We start from the raw sequence: 20,206 nt of genomic DNA, 5'->3' as shown, positions 1-20,206 counted from the left end.
TGTTTTTAGTATATAGCAATACAATTACATTTTGCATATTCATATTTTATTCTGCTGCATTGCTAAAATTTAGTTGTTTACGTCTAGTGGCCCTTTAGGATCATCCATGGAATTTTCAAAATTGAAAATTATGTTTGTGAATTAGGACACTTTTTCTTTATGCTTCCCAATTTAGAGGTATGTTATATCTTTTTCTTTCCTTGTTCAACTTGCTGTACTCTCTAGTACAATGTTAAAAGTCATGAGAGTAAAATTCTTGCATTGTTTTTAACAATAGAAGCAAAACATTTACTCTTATACCATTAAGTACAATGCTAACGATACATATTTTAAAGACTCCCTTCACCATGTTGAGAAATTAGTCTATTGTTATGAGTTTAGTGAGACTTTTAGTAGGGATGGAGGTGGAATTTATGTAATACTTTTAGTGTATCCATAGATGTGACTGTAAGTGTTCACTTTTTTAGTTATCAATATGATGATTTACATTCATTAGTTTCAAAAAGCTGAATGAACTTTACATTCTTCATTTGGTTGTAATATTTTATCCTTTTATATATTGTTGGTAAAGTTGTGTTAAGAATTTTGTTGTCTATGCTCATAATTTATATGGTTTATACTTTTCTTGAAATAACTTTTAGTGAGCTGTTTATTCTAGTTATGCTTAATGTAAGCATTAATATATTTCAGTTAAAATATATTGTATGGCTTTTTTTTTGTACCATCCATTCTTTCATCTTTCCCTCTTATTTTCCTCTTCTGAACTGAGAATTGTTTATTAATTTATTTCATTTATTTGTTGGCTTGGTATCTATAGATTTCTGTTGTGGTATTCTATTAATTGTCTTAAGTTGTATGTTAATTTTTAAAAACAACTTTAACCTTTAGATTAAGGGGGTACACATGCAGGTTTGTTTCATGGGTATATTGCAAAATGTGGATGTTTAGGATACAAAATATTTCATTACCCAGGTAGTCAGCATAGTACCCAGGAGGTAGTTTTTCAAACATCACCCCCCAAATTTCCTACCCTCTTTATTAGTCCCAGTGTCTCCTGTTGCTGTCTTTATGTAGAAGAGTACCCAATATTTAGCTTCAACTTATGAGTGATAACATGTGGTATTTGGTTTTCCGTTTCTGTGTTAATTCACTTAGGATAATGGGCTCCAGCCACATCTTTTTCGTGCAAAGGACATGATATACATTTTAACTTGTCACCATATATTTTCTGGTGATGTTACTGCTTCATATGTAGTATAAGCATTTTTTCTTCCAGCTTTCATTCTACGGTTTAACACATTAGTTTTCCTGGTTTTTGTTTCAGATAAATGGTGGACTCATAGAATGAGTTGAATAGTACTGATGCCTTTTCAATTTTTGGGAAATAATATGTACATAATTGGTAGAATCTCCTCATAAATTTATCTGGACCTTAAGGCTCCCTTGTGGGAATAATTTTTACTATAAATTCAAGTGCTTTAATTAATATAGGAACATACATGTTAATGTTTTCTTCTTCAGTAAGCTTTGGTAATTTACATATTTCTCTTTTTTTTTTTCTTTTTTTAAATTATACTTTAGCTTCTGGGTTACATGTGCAGATCATGCAGGCTTGTTACACAGGTATACACATGCCATGAGTGGTTTGCTGCATCCATCCCCCCTCATCTACATTAAGTATTTCTCCTAATGTTAGCCCTCCTCAATCCCCCAACTCCCTACTATCCTTCCTCAAGTCCCCCCAATCACTGTCAGGCCCTGGGGTGTGATGTCCCCCTCCCTGTGTTCATACATTCTCATTGTTCAACACCCACTTATGAGTGAGAATATTTGGTCTTTGGTTTTCTGTTCTTGTGTCAGTTTGCTGAGAATGATGGTTTTCAGCTTCATCCATGTCCCTGCAAAGAATGTAAACTCATCCTTTTTTATGGCTGCATAGTATTCCATGGTGTATATGTGCCACATTTTCTTTATCCAGTCTATCATTGATGAATATTTGGGTTGGTTCCAAGTCTTTGATATTGTAAACATATATGTGCATGTGTCTTTATAATTGAATGTTTTATAATCATTTTGCAATCTACCCATCAGACAAAAGGCTAATAACCAGAATCTACAAAGAACTTAAACAAATTTACAAGAAAAAAAACCCATCTAAAAGTGGGCAAAGATATGAACAGACAGTTCTCAAAATAAGACATTCATGCAGCCAACAAACACATGAAAAAAATCTCATCATCACTGGTCATTAGAGAAATGCAAATCAAAACCACATTGAGTTACCATCTCATGCCAGTTATAATGGTGATCATTAAAAAATCAGGAGACAACAGATGCTGGAGAGGATGTGGGTGTGGAGAAATAGGAATACTTTTACATTCTTGGTGGGAGTGTAAATCAGTTCAATCATTGTGGAAGAGAGTGTGGTGATTCCTCGTGGATATAGAACTAGGAATAACTTGCATATTTCAAAGAGTTTATCTTTTTCATATATGTTGTTGAAATTGTGAGCATTAAATTATTTGTAATATTGCCATATTATTCATTTAATATCACTGATTTTTAAATGCAGACTTTTTATTATGACTCTGAATGTAGTCTGTCTTGATAAATGTTAATGAACACTTAAAAAGAATGTATGTGCTGCCATAGTAAGGGGGGTGTTTTAGAAATGTAAATTACCCCAGTTTGATTGACAGTATTGATCAAAACTTCTACATTATTAAAGATTGCTGTCTCTCTGTTCTATCAATTATTGAGAGAGAAGTGTTTAAGCCATTGACCAAAATTATGGATTTCTAGATTTTAATTTATATTCTTTTCAGATTTTGCTTCATGTATTTTGAAGCTCTGGTCCGAGGTTTGTAATTATTTAAGATTTTATGCTCTCTTGGTGAATTCAGTATTTGTCATTAATAAATGACCTTTATTCCCTGTTAATATCCCTTTCTATGAAATTAATTTTTCCTAATATTTTTAAAAACAGCTTTATTGAGATATAATTTTTGTATCATACAATTTACCCATTTGAAGTGTATATCCAATAGTTCTAAGTATGTTAACAGAGTTGTTATGATCATCACAATCAATTTTAGAACTTTTTCTCACATAAAAAAGAAACTCTACCACCATTAGCAGTCATTTGCCATTTCTCCTCACCACATCATCTATCTTCTCCTCTCACAAACTCCTGCTCCCAGGCAGTTACTTATGTGCTTTCTGTCTTTATATTTATGCATTTTTGGGACAACGTTGTAAAATATTTCTCTTATCTGACTGTAATCATGTATTCTTTGACCAACATCTTTCCTCCCCTCTAACCACCTATATCTGGTAACCACCATTCTAGTTTCTATTTCTGCGAGATTGACATTTTTAGATTCCACATATGACTGAGATGACATCGTATGTGGCATTCTCTGTCTGGTTTATTTTACTTAAAATAATGTTCTACAGGTTAATCCACGTTATTGCAAATGACAAGATTTTATTCTTTTTAATGGCAGAATAGTATTCCATTATATTTGTATACCACGTTTGCTTTATCCATTTGTCTGTAAATAGATATTTAGTGGATTCCATATCTTGGCTATTGTGAAAAGTGCTGCAGAAAACAAGAGGGTACGGAGATCACTTTGACATACTGATTTTACTTTCTTTAGATATATGCCCAGTAGTAGGATTGCTGTATCATATGGTAGTTCTATTTAATATTTTCAGGAACCTCTATGCTGTTTTCCATAATGGCTATTTTAATTTACATTTCCACCATTTCTTCATATCTTTACCAACATTTGTTACCTTTTATATTTTTGATGATAGCTTTTCTAGTAAATGTTAGATTACAACTCACTGTGGTATTGATTTGCATTTTTCTGATAATTAATAATGTTGAGGATTTTTTCATATGCCTGTTGGCCATTGGTATGAAATGCCTATTCAGGTATTTTGCCCATTTTTAAATTGAGTTATTTATTTTCTTGCTATTGAGTTGTTTGGTACTTTACAAATTTTAGATTTTTATCTACTGTCAGATGTATAGCTTGGAATTATTTTTTCCTATTGTGTAGGCTGTGTCTTCACTTTGCTGATTGTTTCCTTTGCTCTGATTTGTTGTGATCTCATTTTTTCAATTTTTGATTTTGTAGACTTTCTTTTGTAGTAAATTCTAATAAATTATTGCCTAAGCCTATGTTATAAACCATTTCCCTTATGTTTTCTTCTAGTAGTTTTATATGTTCAGGACTCATATTTACATCTTTAATCCATTTTGAGTTGATTTTTATATATGGTCAGAGAGAAACATGCAATTCATCTACATGTAGCTAGCCAGTTTTCCTAACACCAGTTATTGAAAACATTGTCCTTTTCTTAATGTGTGTTCTTGGCACTTTTGTCATAAGCCAGTTGGTGATAAATCTGTGGATTTATTTATGAGTTCTCTATTCTGTTCTATTGGTCTATGTGTCTGTTTTTATGCTAGTACCATGCTGTCTTGGTTACTACAGCTTTATAGCATATTTTGAGGTCAGGTAGTGTGATGCTTTCAGCTTTGTTCTTTTGCTCAAGATTGCTTTTTCTATTCAGAGTTTTTTGTGGTTCTGTATAAATGTTTTCCATTTTCTGTATGATCTTTTTCTTCTTTTCATTTCTGTGAAAAATGTCATTAGCATTTTGATAGAGATTGCAGTTAATCTGTAGATACTGCTTTAAGTAGTACGAACATTTTTACGATATTGATTATTCTAGTTCATGAGCACATAATATCCCTGTTTATTTGTATCTTCAATTTTTCCACCAGTGTTTTATTGCTTTTATTGTAGACAACTTTCACTTCATCATTTAAAATTATTGTTATTTTACATTATTGTTGCTATCAAAATGGAATTTTCTTGATTTCTTTTTCAGAGAGTTTGTTATTAACATATAGAAACAATACTGATTTTGTGTGTTGATTTTGTATCCCAGAACTGTAATGAATTTGTTTATTAGTTCTAATAGCTTTTAAGTGGAGTCTCTCAAGTTCTTTGTATAGAACATATGTCATCTGCAAACAGCTACAGCTTAACTTCCTCCTGTCTGATAGAGATGAATTTTATTTCTTCCTCTTGCCTAATTACTCTGGCAAGGACATCCAGTACAGTGTTCAGTAGAAGTAGTGAAAATGGACATTATTGTCTTGTTCCAGAGCTCAGAGGAAAAACTTTGAATTTTTCCGTGTTCACTGTGATGTTAGCTGCGCGTTTGTCATGTATAGCTTTTATTGTATTGAGGTACATTTCTTCTGTTCCTAATTTTTTGAAGGTTTTTTATTATAAAGCCATGTTGAATTTTATAAAATGCTTTTTCTGATTCTGTTGAAATGATCATATAGTTTTTGTCCATCATGTTGTTAATGTTATGTATCATGTTTTTTGATCTGCGTATGTTGAATCATTCTTGGATTCAGGGATGCATCACATTTGATTATAGTGAATGATTTTCTCAATGTGCTGTTGAATTTGGTTTCCTAATATTTTGTTAGAATAATTTTTGGATTTATGGTCACCAGGGATATTGGCTTATAGTTTTCTTTTTGTCGTTGTTCCCCTGTCAGATTTAATTCTTTCATCTGATATCAATTTAGCTATAATCTACCTTTCTTTTGGCTAGTACTAGCATGGCATATCCTTTTCATCCTTTAAAGTCAAATATATTTGTGCTTTAGCAGTTAAATTTGGTTTTCTATATGTATCGTGCAGTTGGCTTTTGCCATTTGTCTACCCTAGCAATCTTTGCTTTTTAATTGGGATCTTTATAATATTTATATTTAATGTTATTATTTATACATTTGGATATGATAATCTGGTATTCTATCTTCTATCAGGAGAATAACAGTCATAACTTCAGTGTGGAAGAGAAATTTAGAAGCAGTATTAGGAAAAAGATAGCTTAGCTGCCATGCTGGTGATAACAGAACAAGACAGATCTTTCTTTATGTGTTTTGATTTAAATAAACTATTTTATTTTGTTATTTATTTCTTTTATTTTAATTTAGTTTCAGGAATATATCTGGAGATTTACTCTATAGACAAATTACATGTCTCATGGGTTTGGTGTACATACTATGTTGTCACCAGGCAGAAAACATAGCACTCAATAGACATTTTTTTATCCCAACCCTCCTCCCACCCTCCACCCCATAATAGGCCTGGGTGTCTATTGTTCCCTTCTCTATGTCCATAAACTAGGCATTGAATAATAAGACCCATCTATGAAAAACTCACAGCCAATTAGATACTGAATGGGCAAAAGATGGAAGTATTTATCTTGAGAAGCATAAGCAAGGAGGCCCACTCTTACCACTCCTATTAAACATAGTATTGGAAGTCCTAGCCAGAGCAATTAGACAAGAGAAAGAATAAAAGGCATACAAATAGGAGGAAAGGAATTCACACTATCTCTGTTTGCCGATGACATAATTATATACCTAGAATACCCATAGTTTTAACCTAAAAGCTCCTAGATCTGACAAACGACTTCAGCAATATTTCTGGAGATGAAATCAGTGTATTAAATCAGTAGCATTTCTATACACCAATAGTGCCAAATCAAGTGTGGCCCATTAAAAATAGCCACACCAAAAAAAATAAATAAATACAAATATAAAATATATAGGAATACAGCTAAGTAGACAGGTGAATGAAAGATCTCTACAATAAGAATGACAAAATACTTCTGAAAGAAATCAGAGATGACACAAACAAATGGATAAACACTCTATGATCACGGATAAGAAGAATCAATATTTTTAAAATGACCATACTCCCTAAAGCAATTTACAGATTCAATGCTGTTCATATAAAACTACCAATGACATCCTTTACAGAATTAGAAAAAACTATTCTAAAATTTGTAGAAAACAAAAAATGCCCAAATAGCCAGAGCAATCCTAAGAATAATAAAGAAAGCTGGAGGCACATTACCTGACTTCAAGCTATATTGCAAAGCTACACAAAACAAAATAGAATGATACTGTACAAAGCCAGACACAAAGACCAATGAAACATAATAGAGAACCCAGAAATAAAGCCACACACTTACCCCCCTCTGATCTTTAACAAAACTGGCAAAAACAAGTGTATTATTTCTGTCCTCGCATTGCTATTAAAAAACACCTAAGACTGGGTAATTTATATAGAAAAGGGGTTAAATTGGCTCACAATTCTGCAGGCTGTACAAAAAGCATAGCTTCTAGGGAGGCCTCAGGAAAGTCTGAATCATGGTGGAAGGCGAAGGGGAAGCTGGCACATTTTACATTGCTGGAGGAGGAAGAGGAAGAGAGAGAGGGTGGAGGTATTAGACATTTTTAAACAACTAGATCTCATAAGAACTCACTACTGTACAGCACCAAGGGGAGATCGTGCTACACCATTTATGAGAGCTCTGCCCCCATGATCAAATCACCTTCCTCCAGGCCCTGTCTTCAACATTGGAGATTATAATTCCACATGGACTTTGGGTGGGGACATAGATCTAAACCGTATTGACCAACAATGGAGAAATAACTCCTCTATTCAATAAATTGTACTGGAAAAACTGGATAGCCGTGTGTAGAAGATTGAAGGTAGACCTCTTCCATATACCACATTAAAAAATCAACTCAAGATCAATTAAAGACTTAAAGGTAAAATCTAAAATGGTAAAACACTCTTGAAGGAAACCTAGTAAGTGCCATTCTAGACATAGGCGCTGGCATAGCTTTTATTACAGAGAAGCCAAAGCAATTGCAGCAAAACCAAAAATTGGCTTGAGACCAAGAAATTGAGGCTGCAGTGAGTCAAAATCCTGACACTGCACTCCAGCCTGAGCGACAGAGCAAAACCTGACTCAAACAAAACAAAACAAAACAAGGTTGACAAATGGAATCTAATTAAACGGAAGAGTTTCTGTACAGCAAAAGAAACTATAAACAGAGTAAATAGACAATCCTCACAACGGGAGAAAATATTTGAAAACTCTGCATCTGACAAAAATCTAATATCCAGAATCTGTAAGAAACATAAATTAACAAGCAAAAAACAACCAACCCCACTAAAAATTGAGCAAAAGATAGGAAGAGACATTTATCAAAAGAAGATATACGCATGGAAAACAAGCATATGAAAAAGGGCTCAACATCACTAAATAATGAAGAAATGCAAATCAAAACCACAGTGAGATACTATCTTACACAAATCAGAATGGCAACTATTAAAAAGTCGAAAAATAACATGCTGGAGATACTGTGTAGATAAGGCAATGTTTATACACTTCTGGTGGGAATTTAAATCATTTCAGCCACTGTGGAAAGCAGTTTGGTGATTTCTCAAAGAAAGTAAAAGCAAACTACCATTCAACCCTGCAATCTTATCAGTGGCTATATCCAAAGGAATTTAAATTGTTCTACCATAAAGGCACAGGCATGTATATGTTCATCACATGCAATTCACAGTAACAAAAATATGGAATCAACCTAAATGTCTACCCATGGTAGAGTGCATAAAGAAAATACGGTACACTATGGAATACTATACAACCATAAAAAGAATAAGATAATGTCCTTTGCAGCAATATAGATGGAGCTGGAGGTCAATTTCCTAAATGAACTAATGCAGAAACAGAAAACAAAACTCTGTATGTTCTCACTCTTAAGTGGCAGTAAACACTGAGTATACATAAATTATTTAAAATTTTCTTTTTGCTAGATTGTTTTCTAAATTTAGCTGAACTCAAAATATTTCTTACTTCAAATACATCTTTGAAATACTCTTAGGCACATTCAATGAATAATAGGAATGCCAAAAATATAGAAAATAAACTTCACTATCTTTCCAAGTTAGAATATCTCAGAATTGTGCATAATATTTTTTGTACACTTTCTGGTCTAGTATAACACCATTGTTATTCTGCACATACTTTTCCATTTTCATATATAATTTATATTATGCACATTGTATTAGTAATGTACTCAGTATTAAAAATATCTTCGGATTCTATTTCATTTATAATGTGTGTGTTGCCTTTCTAATTGAGTGTGTAAATTGACACACTGTTAAGTTCAAAGTATTATTTAATATAATTGCTATATATTTCATTAAATCAGCTTTCTGAATACATGATTACCAAGGGAAATATTATCTAGGCATTTAGAAAATTGGCAAAGATATTAAAAATTCAAAATTCAGTTCTTTCAATAGAATGAATTTTCTTAATTCATTTAATTTTAACAACAACATCATTTCCAACGCTGATTTGAAGATGCGAATCAGGTATAGTTTAAATAACTTAGAGAAAAATGTAAAACATGAAGGATGAAGTCTGGAACAATTTGTCACCTGCATTTCTCATCATCACTGTGCCTAATAAGATAGCCACAAAAAAACATATTTTTATGGATTATATGTATATAATAAAATGTAGGAAAAGGTTATATCATTATACAGAATATAAACCTGCACATACTCATCCTGAAATATATTAAGCATTATTTTTTTAGCACAACACTTATTTTGTTATAAAAACAAATATTCCTTGTGCTTACTTTGAGATTATTAAAATAGTTTATTTATTCTCTGATGGCCTGTTTTATTTTCACACTAATCGTCTTTTTACCTGCATTCTTGGATTTCCAAAATTCTTTAACTCTTTGCAATGACCCCTGCTTATTGGTAGATACATAGTTGCTGACTTCACTATTTTTGTTCTGACAGCCAAAGTATAAATCCTTTTGAGAACATTTGCTTTAAGAGGGAATAAAATCTTGTTCTTGGAATATGCTCTGTAGGTAAGATTCATGTTGTTCCTCTCTTTGATGACTTTTATAGTTGATGACATCTTTCAAGTTACCTCTTCTTTGAAGGTTAGCTTTTCTGAAAATATTCTTTACTTTCTGAAACATAACTCATTACTGGTTACTTCAGGTAAAATTGAAATTTTAAACTCTAACTATAATGGAAAACTTGTGTTTATTTGCTACTTTTGCCAGTATCTACAAGAGCACTTTTTCTGTGTCTTTAGTAAAATTTCTACTAGAAAAATCAAATTTCTGCACTGTTAGTCTTTAAAAATATGTTTTTTGTTTGTTAGTTAGTGTTCTAGGATATCTCAAATTTTTTACTTAAAATAGCACATGAAAAATTAGCTTTTTTTAAGTCTCTTCATAACCTAACTACAAAATGAGCAGTTCTGCCTTAGTCTTTTTGAAATCCAATTAATATTAATCTCATTATAATGTAAACTTCATTGGAAAATATTGTGTTACTTCAATTAGTAATATACCATTATCTTGGTCTACTCAATTATTTTTCCTTATATAGAGTTTATACTATTAAGTGCATTATCTTTGCAATTGAGGTGACTTTCTTTCTTTATACCTCAATCTCTTCCCTTTTTACTATTACTGTAAAAATATTTATTTTTATAAATTTGTTAGTCATCACATTCTTGATTATAAACCTCTGTAGTGTATTTATGTCACAGATTGCATGTTTGAGACACCAAAACATTAATATCTTTCCTTCTAGCTTCTGTGAATGTGTGTTAAAAACTGATTGTTTAATAGAGCTAACCAAAAATTAAATGAACTTTTTTAATGTTTCTCTTCTCACAGTTATCAGGGTATTAATTTATGAAATGATTGTTTTTTCATTCCAAATGCATATATTGAGAGCTGTGACTGGAACTATGAAAACATAATATTGCTTTAACATAATTGACATTCTGAGCTTTGCTTTGAAGACACTCAAATCTCTCTTTGAAAACATCAGTGTCAGAACCATGGAATAATACCTATGTTGCTTGTGAAACTTTGGAAATTGATTTCTCCCTTTATATAACATATTTTCCATAGCTATTTCTTGTGTTTCAGTTTATTGGTTCATGTGTATGTTCAATTCCTAAAGATTATTATTCACATGTGGTAATAAAGTATATCTATCAATGAGAACATAACAAACAATATAATATAATAAAATAAAAAGGCATCAGTGTACAAGGCAATTCAGTGAACTGGAAAAGAAAACGGATTTCTGCGTATTCCAATCTCACTTTTAATCAGAAAAGTGCAGATGAAAACAAATGTCTGTAATGTATAGTTTCAACCTAATAATATCTCCAGAAGCTCAGACTTATGCACCAAATGCTTATTAAAAACCAACCCTTGGATATCTCACAGGTATCCCATCAGATGTTTTACTAATTCTGCCTTAAAATAAAAAGTCTCAGTAACAGGGAACAATATCTACCTCCTTAAATCTACCTCTTTAAATCTCCACTGCCACTATCAGATTTTAAAAACTTTTATCTCTTACTTATATCATTGCCTCTAAGTCAGGTTCCCCAAATCTCATATCACTATAACTGTTCTGTAGTTTTTGCACCACAATAATAAGTGTAGACTTTTATTTCTTAAGTTACATTTAGATAACATCACTACCACGATTAATGGCTAATCATGCTCTCCAGCTGCCTTCAAGGAAGCCATGCCACAAACACCTTACAACTGTTTCAGCTCCTCCATAATTTGCCTCTGCATCCCTCTGCAGGCACATATTATTTCCATTTTCAATCTCTTGAATGCCTGGCTTTCTATCTTCTAAACTTTCACACAATCTACTACTTCTGTTTAGAACACTCATCACTATCTACCTTTAACATTTCATTTGAACCATAATTTCTTCTGGGAGATTTTCACATTGTAGATCAGATCACAAATTATCTATTGCCTCCATTCATAGCATTTCTCTGAAGACAACACTCATTACACTTTCCTATAATGAGTATAAAAATATTTGAGTTTCATTTAAAAAGCATTATGAGGGATGAAGTAAGCAATACTCTTTTGCTCATAGCTGTACTCCCCACCAAACATCTATATTTTCTGATTCATAATATAAAAGCAGAGTATGGGGGCAAAGATGACCAATTAGAAGCAGCTGCAGTGCATGGCACTCACAGAGAAGAAAGAAAGGGGCAAGTGAATACAGCACCTTCAGCTGAAATAGCCAGGTAGTCACACTGGAAAAAATCAGGGAGACTACTCAACTCACAGTGAGCAAAGAAAAGCAAGGTGGGGCAATAGCCCACCAGGGAATAAAATGGAACCAAGGAAACCTCCAGCCCCAGCCAAGGGAAGTGGTGAGTGAATGTGTGACCTGGGGGAAAGCTATGCTTGTTTCAGCAGAGCAGCTACTTAGGCTTGCATAGAGACCCAGGAGCTTTATATACTCCCTTCCCAGGATTCCTGTCAAAGGTGACTATAACTCAGGCAAGGCAGGAGGTCCACATATACTCCTAGGAAAAGGACTGAATCCCGGGGGATGAGCTGTTTCAGTCTGTAGGCCCGACTTCCACAGCGCCTCACAAAATAAGACCTACTGGCTTGGAATTTCAACCAATGACTGCAACAAGGTGGAGCCTGAATGACATGGGATAGACCCCCTAAGGGGTAGGGGTGGGCCACGATTTGTTTATCTCAGTCATTCCAGCCTGCAGGCTTGAGAGAGTCCAAATAGTCTGGATGGGGAAGGGTCCCCACAGCACAGCAGAACTGCCTTGCCAGAATGTGGCCAGACTGCTTCTATAAGTGGTATCTTGATCCACTCCTCCTTACTGGATGGGTCCTCCCAGCCAGGCCTCCAGCCATCCCCATCCTTTCATATTCTATGAACAGAGCTTTGATTTCTCCCAGGGCCAGTGCCCGGGGATAGAGACAGGCATCCATCTTTGCTGTTTGAGCAACTTGACCACTCTATCTTGCAGGCTTTAGAGAGTCCAAACTGATGGAAAGCTGCAGGGATCCCCAACACAAAACAGCTGCTCTAACAAAACACAGCCAGGCTGCTTCTTGAAGCAGGTTCTGATCCCATTCCTTCTGAGTGGGAACTCCCAAATGGGGTCTCCTGCCACCTCCTACAGATGTGTTCCATGGGGCAACAGGTCAGTATCCCCCTTGGGAGAGAGCTTCCCGAGGAGGTGGCAGGCTGCCATCTTCGCTGTTTCACAGCCTTCACTGGTGATATCTCCAAGTACTGAAAAAACCAAGGTGACTAGGGTTTGGAGTTGACTCCAGCAAAATGCAGCAGGCTTACAGAAAAGTGGCCAGACTTTTAAAAGAAAAACAAGCAAACAAACCAACAAACAAAAACAGCAACAAACACAAAAACTCCATCCAAAGGTCAGAAACCTCAAGGATCAAAGGTAGATAAGCCCACAAAGTTGAGAAACAAATCAGTACAAAAATGTTAAAAACTCAAAAAGCCAGAGTGTCCCCTTTCCACTAAATGACCGCAAAGCCTCTCCAGCAATGGGCTGAGGCTAAGTTGGCTGAAATGACAGAAGTAAGCTTCAGAATGTGAATAACAATAAACTTTTCTAGGCTAAAGGAGTACACTGTAACCCAATGCAAGGAAGCTAAGAATCTCAATAAAACCAGGCAGAAGCTGACAGCCAAAATAGCCAGAATAGAGAGAAACAGAACCACCCAGATAGAGGTGAAAAGCACATTACAAAAATATCACAGTGCAATCACAAGTATTAATAGCAGAACTGACCAAGTGGAGGAAAGAATATCAGAGCTTAAAGACTGTCTTTACGAAATAACACAGGCAGACATGAATAGCAAAAGAATGAAAAGAACAAAACCTCTGAGAAATATGGGATTAGGAAGAGACCAAATCTATGACTGATTGGAGCGCCTGAAAGAGACAAGGAAAATGGAAACAATTTGAGAAACATTATTTAGGATGTCATCCAGAGAACCTCCTTAACCTAGCTAGACAAGCCAACATTTAAATTCAGGAAATGCAGAGAACACCAGTAAGATACTCCATAAGAAGATTATTCCCAAGACACATAATCATCAGATTCTCCAAGGTCAAAAACAAGGAAAAAATGTTAAGGGCAGCCAGAGAGAAAGGCTAGGTCACCTACAAAGGGAAGCCCATCAGACTAACAGTAGACCTCTCAGCAGAAAACCTGCAAGCCGGAAGAGACTGGGGCCAATATTTAACATTCTTAAAGAAGTTAGTTTGGCCCAGAATTTTATATCTGGCCACGCTAAGTTTCATAAGAGTAGAAAGATCTTTTTCAGACAAGCAAGTGCTTCGGGAATTTGTTGCCACCAGACCTGCCTTACAACAGCTCCTGAAGAAAGCACTAAATATGGAATAGAAAAACTGTTACCAGCCACTACAAAAACACATTCAAGTACACAGACCAGTGACACTATGAAGCAACCACATAAACAAGTCTGGAAAGTAACCAGCTAGCATCATGATGACAGGATTATATCCACACATAACAATAGTAACCTTAAATGTAAATAAGCTAAATGGCCCAGTAAAAGATAAGAGATTGGCAAGCTAAAGAACCAATACCAATTAGAATATTGTCAAAAAACCCATCTCACATGCAAAGGCACACATAGGCGCAAATCAAGGGTTGGAAGAAACTTTACCAAGCAAATGGAAAACAGAAAAAAGTAGGCATTGCAATCCTAGCTTTGGACAAAACAGACTTTAAACCAAAAACGATCTAAAAAGACAAAGAAGTAATGATAAAGTGTTCAATTCAACAAGAAGAGCTAACTATCCTAAATATATGCACACCCAATACAGGAGCATCCAGATTTATAAAGCAAGTTCATAGAGACCTACAAAGAGACTTAAACTCCCACACAATAATAGTGGGGGACTTTAACACCCCACTTACAATACTAGACAGATAATTGAGACAGAAAATTAACAAAGATATTGAGGACCTGAATTCAGACCTGGATCAATTGGACCTGATAGATATCTCCAGAACTCTCCACCCAAAACAACATACCATACATTCTTAAGCACTTAAACATACCATACATTCTTACAGCACTTACTCTAAAATTGACCACATAATCACAGGTAAAACACTCCTCAGCAAATGCACAAGAACAGAAATCATAAGTTTCTCAGAACACAGTGCAATACAATTAGAACTCATGATTAAGAAATTCACTCAAAACCATACAACTACATGGATAGTGATCAACCCGCTCCTAAATGACTGTGAGCTAAATAATAAACTTAAGGCAGAAATCAAGAAGCTCTTTGAAACTAATGAGAACAAATATACAGCATACCAGAATCTTGGAACACAGCCAAAGCAGTGTTAAGTGGGAAATATATAGCATAAAATGCCCACATCAGAAAGCTAGAAAGATCTCAAGTTAACAAACTAAGATCACAACTAAAAAAACAGGAAAACCAAGAGCAAATAACCCCCAAAGCTGGCAGAATAGAAGAAATAACCAAGATCAGAGCTAAACTCATGGAGATAGAGACACCAAAAATCCTTCAAAAGATCAACAAATCCAGCAGCTGAGTTTTTGGAAAAATGTAATAAAATAGATGGAACATTAGGTAATCTAATGAAAAAGAAAAAAAAAAAGATTCAAATAAACACAATCAGAAATCATAAGGGAGAGGTGTCTGACCCCACAGAAATACAAACAACAATTACAGAATACTATAAACACATTTATGCACATGAACTATAGAAAAACTAGAAGAAATTAATAAGTTATTGGACACATATACCTTCCCAAGACTGAACCAAATAGACCAAAAATTAGCTCTGAAATTGAGGCAGTAATCAATAGCCTAGCAACCAAAGAAACCCCAGGACCAGACAAATTCATAGCTGAATTCTACCAGAGGTACAAAGAAAAATGGGTATAAATCTTACTGAAACTATTTCAAAAAATTGAAAAGGAGAGCCTCCTCTGTTACTCGTTCCATGAACCCAGCATCATCCTGATACCAATTCATAGCAGAGGTACAGCAGAAAAAGGAAAGTTTAGACCAAGCTGTTTAATGAACATTGATGTAAAAATTCTTGACAAAATACAGACTGGCAAACCAAAATCAGCAGCACATCAAAAAGCCTATCCACAATGATCAGGAAGGCTTCATCCCTGGGATACAAAGCTGGTTACACATATGCAAACTATTATATGTAATTCATCACTTAAATAGAACTAAAGAAAAAAAACCACCTATTATCTCAATAGAAAAGGCTTCAATTAAATTTATCATCCCTTTAGGTTAAAAATTATTAATAAACTAGACTTTTAAATAACATACATCAAAATATTAAGAGCCAATATACTGAATGGACAGAAGCTGTAAGCATTCCACTTGAAAACTAACACAAGACAAGGATGCCTTATCTCATCACTCCTATTCAACATAGTATTGGATTTTCTATCCAGGGATATCAGGCAAGAGAAATAAAAGGTATTCAAATAGAAAAAGAGAAAGTCAAACTATCTTTGTTTGCAGACGACATGATCCTATATCTAGAAAATCCCATCATCTCAGCCTAAAAGCTTCTTAAGCTGATAAACAACTTCAGCAAAGTCTCAGGATACAAAATCAATGTGCTAAAATTGCCAGCATTCCTATACACCAACAATAGGCAAGCAGGGAGCCAAATGATGAATGAATTCCCATTCACAATTGTTACTAAAATAACAAAATACCTAAGCATACAGCTAACAAAGGAGTGAAGGATCTCTTCAAGGAAAACTACAAACCATTGCTCAAATAAGTCTGAAATAACACAAACAAATGGAAAACCAGTCTATGCTTGTGGATAAGAAGAATCAATACCATAAAAATGGTTATACTGCCCAAAGCAATTTATATATTCAATGCTATTCCAATTAAATCACCACTGGCATTCTACACAGAATGAAAAAAAAAAAAAAAAAAACTATTTTAAAGTTAATATAAAACAAACAAACAAACAGAAAAGAGCCTGAACAGCCAAGACAATCTTAAGCAAAACAAACCTGGAGGCATCACCCTACCCAACTTCAAATTACACTACAGGGCTACAGTAACCAAAACAGCATGGCACTGGCACAAGAATGAACATATAGACCAATAAAACATAATAGAGAACTCAGAAATAAGACCTACAACCATCTGTTCTTCAATAAGCCTGACAAAAACTATCAGTAGGGAAATGATTCCCTATTTAATAAATGATGCTGGGAGAATTGGCTAGCCATATGCAGAAAATTAAAAGTGGACTCCTTCCTTACATCATATACAAAAATCAACTCAAGATGGATTAAAGACTTAAGTGTAAAACCCAAAACTATAAAAATCCTGGAAGAAAGCCTAAGAAATACTATTCAGGACATGGGCGTGGGCAAAGATTTCATTACTAAGAAGTCAAAGCAATTGCAACAAAAGCAAAAATCGACAAGTGGGATCTAATTATACTTAAAAGTTTCTGCACAGCAAAAAAAACTATACACAGAGTAAAAAGACAACCTACAGAATAGGAGAAAATTTTTGCAATATTCCTATCTAGCAAAGGTCTAATATTAGCATCTATAAGGAACTTAAACAAGATAAAACAAACAACCCCATTAAAAAGTGAGCAAAGGACATCAACAGACATTTTTCAAAAGAAGACATACATATGGCCAACAAACATATAAAAAAAGCTCAATATCACTGATTATTAGATAAATGCAAATCAAAACCACAATGTGATACAATCTCACACCAGTCAAAATGACTATTATTAAAAAGTCAAAAAAAAAAAACCAAAAAACAGATGCTGAACAACCATTGTGGAAAACAGTGTAGCTACTCCTCAAAGACCTATAGACATTAAAACCATTTGACCCAACAATCCCATTACTGGGTATATAATCAAAGGAATATAAATCATTCTATTATAAAGACATATGTACGTGTATGTTCATTGCAGCACTATTCACAATAGCAAAGACATGGAATCAACCTAAATGCTCATCAGTGATAGACTGAATAAAGCAAATGTAGTACATGGAATACTATGAAGCCATAAAAAACAATCTTCAGACAGCAAATCAGGAAATTCCTTTGGAATATAATGCTTAAGCTGAGTTAGTAAGGACAACCATAGGGGAAATAGAAACACAAAATATTGTACAATGGTGTGAGGAAAGAAAGAAGCCAGCTAAGTATGCAGAACGAGGAATTTGCAGTATTTTAGGGCAGTGTGAAGAGCTTGGAAAGGGGCCTGTGCTGAAATGAAATGAGAAGTTTACGTAGTGACTGAATATGTAGTTTCTTCCAGGGAATGTTAAAGAATGTTGACCTTATGCTAAGGAGAGCAGGAAGATGGTAAAGGATTTGAAGCTCTGATTTTGCAAACATGTTCAGATATACTATTTTAAGAGATTACTCTGGCTATTTTTTGAACAATATATGGTGTTTCCAGGTGAGTTAATTTATGCTGTCACTTAGATTCTTGATTGGCAGCGATGGTGGCTGGTGAAAAGGTTGACAAATTCACAAACCTTTGAAGGGGCATACAGGAAAAAAAAAATGGAAAAATAAGGTAACAAACCCTTTGTGAGAAAAGATATTCAGGAACTTTCTCAGTTTTTGCAGCTGAGATGGAAAAGCAAACAAACATAAATACAAAGATTTCAAGGGCCCTGTAGCTGTGGAAATGAAGAATCTATACTGTTGACCTAAGACCAACAACCAAATCTAGATGGTGAATGAGAAACTGGTTCAAGCATAGCAGATGATTAAAATCTGGCATCCTCGTCGTATTCAGAGGAATGGAACAGAATGGTAGTTCACCCTTTATCACTGTAGTTGTAGCTTTCAAAGGCAAAGTCTAGGTCATAAGAATCATTGTAGAAAAGAGCAGGAATGTATCTGATTGTGCAGGACATGCTTTCAACATAGATACTGTGTGGGGCAGCCCCTCAGTCAATAGCAGTAGTTGCATAGATTTTTAAATATGTGAACTATCAATGCCCTTTTAGGGTTTTTTTGGCCTGATTTTAGAAGCAGGACTAACGAAGTTAGATTAAGTTAACCTAATTTAAGATTCTTAGATCAGCACTCTTAGCAATAAGGAAGAGGAAACTCATGACATTGATTCTTGTCTTTTTACTAATTTGGTCATTTGACTGTGTGAGGTATTAAATTAAATATATATAAATATGTATATATATATGAAACAGTATCTTCTGCATGGCCACTAGCTGGTATATCTCCATAGTCATTAGGTCTTTGTGACTTAATTCTATGTGCTTTTTATCTTGTTACTTTTACTAACCTATAATTTCTAAAATTTCTATCTTAAACATATATTGATGCACTCGTTAAATCAAAAATAATCATTGATACCCTTAAGCAATGACGGCTTTATGTTGCTTGAATCTAATTCTCCTCCTGTGAAAAACTAGAAAACCTAGTGGGGTATGGTGAATAGAGATGTCTGTCTGAAGATGTTGGAGAGCTATCAAGGCAGTGAGTTTTCTTAGAATAAAATGAAGAGGTAAAGCAAGAGAGCCAAATTCAATAAGGGGAGCTGCTTTTTTCCTTGAGACAATTATGAATTCGAAGGTAAAAGTGTCATTGTAAAAGCTTAGAGGAAAGCGGACTTATAAAAGCTGGAAGGGAAAAATGAAATTCACGTGACATAAAAAATGAGGCTCCTGATAAATAGCCAACACTTTACTTGGGGCACTAAATGTTAGAAGTAAATGGAGAAAAGACAAAAACAGCCTTCAAAAAGAAGAAAGCTCAGCTTTGACTCAATTCTGTCTCCAGAAAAACTTCCTGCCAAATAAAAAAAAAAAATATGTCTGGAAGAAGATAAAATCACTCAGAACCTTAATAGTTTTTGGCGTAATGTGTTTTTATATATTTATTTTATTTATTGATACATAATAGATGTATATATTTTGGGGGTACATGTGATAATTTGATGCATTTATATAATCAAGTCAGGGTCATTAAGCTATCCCTCATCTCAAATATTTATCTTTTCTTTACACAGGGAACATTTATTCTCTTTAAGCTATTTCAAAATGTGTAATAGATTAATGTTAACTATAGTCACTTTACTAATCTATTGAACACCAGGGCCGATATCTTCTATATAACTGTACCAATTAATCAACTTATTTTTATCCCTTCCTTCTCCTAGTCCTTCCAGGCCTCTGATAACCACAAATCTACTCTCTGCCTTTATGAAATACATGTAAGAGTGAGAACATATGATATTTCTCTTTCTGTGCCTGTCTTCATTCACTGAATGTAATGACATCTATTTCTATCCGAACTGCTGCAAATGACAGGATTTCATTCTTTTTATAGCTGAATAATATTCTTTTTTTTTT

The sequence above is a fragment of the Cebus imitator genome, unplaced genomic scaffold (genome assembly GCF_001604975.1).
Source record: "Cebus imitator isolate Cc_AM_T3 unplaced genomic scaffold, Cebus_imitator-1.0 Scaffold184, whole genome shotgun sequence".
Taxonomy (NCBI): domain Eukaryota; kingdom Metazoa; phylum Chordata; class Mammalia; order Primates; family Cebidae; genus Cebus; species Cebus imitator.
The sequence above is the reverse complement of the archived record's forward strand: the minus strand, read 5'-3'. Positions refer to the sequence as shown.